The 5,034-nt window shown below is 40.6% G+C and overlaps 1 pseudogene; it reads right to left on the bottom strand.

Moving 5' to 3' along the window:
- Window positions 1-359: 359 nt before the first annotated feature.
- LOC136509165 (putative FBD-associated F-box protein At1g61330) lies at window positions 360-4,352 on the bottom strand (annotated as a pseudogene).
- Window positions 4,353-5,034: the final 682 nt, after the last annotated feature.

Genomic DNA, 5,034 nt, shown 5'->3' with positions numbered 1-5,034 from the left:
AAAGTACACTGGCTGCCAACTGTCAGAATCATTCGCTTGAACTTATCAGCCAAAATCAGCCCTACTTTTCATCTATAAATAGTATTTTCCTCTCAAAACAAATCAGCATAGCATCAACAGCAGCCGAAAATCAGCCAGCCAAACAGGACGGGATTCATGGCTACTAAATGCAAAATACATGGTCCGCTGATCACCTAACAGTCAACTGTTATTTTTTTTAAAGAAAAACTTTCTTGTTCTCCACAAACTGGCCAAACTAACATTTGATCCCAGTCTAACTATGAAACTGTAGAAAGGCAAAAGCCGGCGATTCACGAGCTAGCTTGGGATGAGCTTCCAGAGGGCGGAGGCAGCATTTGGCTGTTGATCATGCATGCTAGTATTTCACAGAAGAGCACTCAGCAGACGATAAATGCAAATGTCATGTTACCAGCTCCTGTCTCGTTGATGGTCTATCCACTGCAATTCTCCAACCATGTAAATTAAGCAATCAGATGACGTTCATGTTCCCTCAAAACTCCAAAAAGAGAAGGATGGAACAAGGCAAAATGTTCTCCAATATCACCGGAAGAGCAACACTATAAACTGGACAAAGCAGCACATGTTTCTGATAATCTATGAAGCCATAGCTCATCTAAAAATTAAAGCATTGAGTAATCTTTTATCCTAAACTTGGAAGCTCAAGTTCACAGCATGGCATCGGCTGCAAGGCTCCACAACATGTAACTCTACTGTGGAGGGAACTTTAGGCTCAATGTATGTCCTGATGGCCATGAGTGCTCGTTTAGCTTCCCTGAGAATATCAATGGCTAGTGGGGAGCACTTGATACATTTATGGTTGGGCACATGACACCTAAAAGTACTCTGATATGTCTCCAATGTAAGGCACTCAAGGGATGTCATATGCTCAACAACATGGCATGCTAACTCAACCAGGCTCTTTGCAGAAGAGAAATTTAGTATCTTCACATTCTTGATCCTGTGGTGGTGCTGTTCTTGCATCCGCCTCAGATCTGATGGATATGTGAAAATTGAGACATGCTCCGTCTCCCAGTGTGAGGCCTAAAGAAAAAAAAACTATTGTCATGGTTTCTCTGTGATAGCTACTAATAGATAGCTACAAATATCATAGCGAACAGTGACTTACATCCAAGACAAAAGTCTCCAAGGAGGGACAAGCATCAAAAAAGGAAACCAGAGAAAGATAATCATAGGAGGCTGCTGCGTTGAGAGCAATACTTAGGTTCTTAAGGTGTAAATACTTGCTATGCAGCATTGGCGTATCAACCATCTACAAAAAGATATCAGATTAGTTTTACCAGGATATACATGATGTAGTAATTGTCATATGCATATTGCTAATCCACATTCAAAGTTTTTAGAATATACCTCCCTGGACGAATATATGGTAACAGTTTCAAGGTTTGGCATGCGGGATGGAAGTTCAAAACGAACATAACGAATTGCGCCCGAGAAGGACATGTATAGGTTCTTCATTTTCAATGTTTCCCCAAGTGACAGTTGTACCTTGGGATTTCCACCAAAGTAAAAACTAGATATATTTGGAGCTTTGTTGTCTATCACTCGCAGCTTGCTGCAACCAAGGACCTCTAGGTAGCTAAGCCGCTGCAGCATACAAGGCACCCTCAAGCAAACTATCCAATCACAATACCTGATTTCCAGCTGCTCTAAAGCATAACAATTGGAAATAAAGCACCCTATCTCATCCTCTGTAATAGAGACAGCGCAAAGATGTAGTCTGGTCAGGCTTCTTAAGGAACCAACTTCAGATGTGGGATGGAAGGAACAATCCGCAAGGAGAAGATATCGTATTGAGTCTCCACTCCCATTACAAAAAAAATGAGTATGGGAAGTTGTACTTTGCCTTAACTGGCAATGCTAGTTCAAGTTCTTCAATTCCTAGTGTAACAGCAAACTGAAGCCAACTGTCAGGATAATAAGAGTCCTTCAGTTTGTAATCTAGAGGCATGTGAATCTTGAGTTTCTTCACACCAATGCCTGAGTGTTTTTTCAGAATGTGGTCGACTTTGCTAGAGAAACCTCTGGCACTTTCATTAGCCCCATATGTGTTTCTATCTAATCCCAATGTTCTATTATTGAAAGTGAGGTTGGGATGCCTTCTCCAGGAATGTAGAAAAGCATGAGACACACAGGCAGCTCTGGCAGCGGCTCTCATTGACATCAGGGAGTGTATATGACACCAGACATCCTGCATGCAGAAGGACGGAAAAGAAGTTCAGCTTTAGAATTGTAAAGACAAATGATACTGAGCTTGTAAGTGTACTAGTACATCAAGTTTTCTTTATGGCTAGCTAAAAAAAAGTGTCAGTGGCCAGAGCTTTTACTACCCAATCTATTCATGCCTTTTCACTAAAACAATGTGCTACCATCCAAATCAGGCATTTAGTGCCCAACAATACTGGTTTATTTGCATTTGTGCCAACTAAGATCGACAGATGTTTTATTGACTTGTATACAGTAGTGCGCTAGTCTATAGTAGATTGGATAAAAAGAACAAGCACTTATGGACAGAGTGCCAATAGTGCATCTGAATACTTAAACAGCAGGAGGTCTGTGTAATTATAAAATAGAATCAAACAACTTCGACAACTACAGTGTAAAAAACGTGCATAAACCTTAGTAAGTTAAGTAACAACCTATTGGAAATAAACATGTTATACTTGTTATACTTCATGCAAATTAGAACTTAATGGTGCCAAAAAGACATGAGTTATGGCCAACCAAGAAAGAAATACGTTTCTTTCTAGATCGTACATCTAACAAACTTATAGATGGTATGTAGATTAATGGCAGGTGCTCATTATTAACTTAAGAAGATCCAGGAAAAAAGAAATTCCAGCTTCTATGCATTGAGACGGGAAGATGGTTGCCACATTGTGATCCTTAGGAGCAAATACTATTTGCATTGAAAAATTAATTATGCACAAAAGCGAAGTTACAAGTGCAAAAGATTTGTAGGAGATGAGATCACAGCATTAAAATATCATGTCATAATCTAGATAGCATAGATTCAATGATTTGTACAGTTCAAACAGTGATCATGATACTTTGCTTGCGCTAAGTTTACGATTATCAAAAAGTGATGGTATACCTCCGGAAGGCTTGCTCCTAAACATATCTGTGTTTCAGCATCCTGAGAATCATCATCTCGCTGGCAGGGTGAGCCGTTTCTTTTAGACTGTGAATTAATCAAGCCATCTGCAGTACATCATACATGCTTACAAATAATACAGCCAGTCTAGGAATGAAATAGCAGACTCAAGGACACCAATGCAATCAAAAGAATGCATTTATTTTTGTTACCAAAACTTCATGCAGCAACACTAATGACAAAAAGGATTGAGCATGCTTTTTTTCTTTTTGCAGAAAATAGCTACCTCATAAGTCTCAACAATAATAGTTCAAGGCAAAAGGAACATGACGATGTTGGCCGACAGCCATTGCAATCAGTATACTCTTGGATAACTGCCTGCCTCTAATCTCTTCACCTGGCATTGCTCATCTCGAATCTTATAACAGCAAACAAAAGGAAGGAATTGGTCTCCCTACTCATTTGAATATATTATTAGTAGCACTGTAAAATCACTGAGGTGGATTCCTGCAGAAATCACCTTCCATCCCAATGTTTCCCCAATTTTTTTCTCTTTTTGGAACAGATCCACATCGAAACAATGAGGAGATGGATGAGAACCTTAATCTACTGAAACATGAAAAAATTGCATATATTTATGCACCAAATTAAGACTTTACATTGGCCAATCGGTCGAAGAAAAATTGGTCGGCAGTCAGCACTCAACTAAACAGCGAACTAGTTAAAAAAAAAGTTTTTCTTTGTTGTTGTTGTTGTCGTCCCTAAAGAAAAGAGCGCATATGGAGCAGCGAACCATGTTATTGTTGTTCCCTACGAACAAGCCGCTGCGGCTGGTCATGCACAGAAATAATTCGATACGACAACGGGAGTAGAAGGCTTACTGTGCGCTTCATCTTGCCGACACCGGCGGTCTGGCTGCCGCTGCTGGGACATGTGGCGCGTGAAATTCAGGGGGAGCAGAAACGATACGAGAAATCAACTAGAATTAGTACTCAGATCTGCTGCCCCTGTATCAATCACCCTCCGTCCCTCCCTGTGGAATATCTTCCTCTCTCCCTCCCCTCTGGCCTCCCTCGTGGATTGGGATTTCTTTGGGCAGCAAGAGTCGAATCCAGTCCCGTGCGCGCATGTTGGGGTAGAGATCACGTCGGCGCCGCCACCTTCCCGCCGCGGACCAATGAGTTTGGAGCTCTATCGCCGTTCCGTGCGGATCCAACGGCAGCAGATGCTGCAGTCGCTCTCGGTCCTCTAGGCTCTGGGCTCTGGCTGAGGCCAGGCCCCTTTTATTCCCCTCAAAAAAGAAAGAAAGAATTAGGCCCCTTTATTTAAAACACAAAAAAATCGTAAAAAATATAAAAAAATTCACAGGATTTTTTTTCCAAGAACATGACCTCACGTGTATTTTATTAAGTAGAAGCGTCGAAAAAACGGCTAAAAATAAATTTATAGGATCAAAAGCACAGAAAATAGGAAGATTTTTCTATGTTCCAAACGTGGTGGTATAGCAAGCAAAAAGGAGGAATAAGAAAGAAACGAAGGACCCGAGTTAAAAAAAAATACCTACACAAATTCTGTCTATATGTGCTAATGTGCACAAGATTTTTTTTTCTTAGTGTTACTCTCTCTAGCACCAAAGAATTTTGTATCTCAGACCCGAATTCGATCAAGTAACCTAACGACCTAAACAAGTAAGGTAAAAAGCACACAATCAAAGAATATAACAACATAAATGCAGAATATAAAGGGTTAGAGAATGCAAACTTCCACGCGATGATATTTTTATCAAGATATCAGAAATCTCACAATTTCCAGTTGCTCGCACGTGGAGAGTTCTTTTTCGTGCTGACAGGTAGGACCAAGGAAGGGGAGAAAGAGGCCATCCATTTGCATGTTTGCAGAAA

The sequence above is a fragment of the Miscanthus floridulus genome, chromosome 15 (assembly GCF_019320115.1).
Source record: "Miscanthus floridulus cultivar M001 chromosome 15, ASM1932011v1, whole genome shotgun sequence".
In the NCBI taxonomy this organism is placed as follows: Eukaryota; Viridiplantae; Streptophyta; class Magnoliopsida; order Poales; family Poaceae; genus Miscanthus; species Miscanthus floridulus.
The sequence above is the reverse complement of the archived record's forward strand: the minus strand, read 5'-3'. Positions and strand labels throughout refer to the sequence as shown.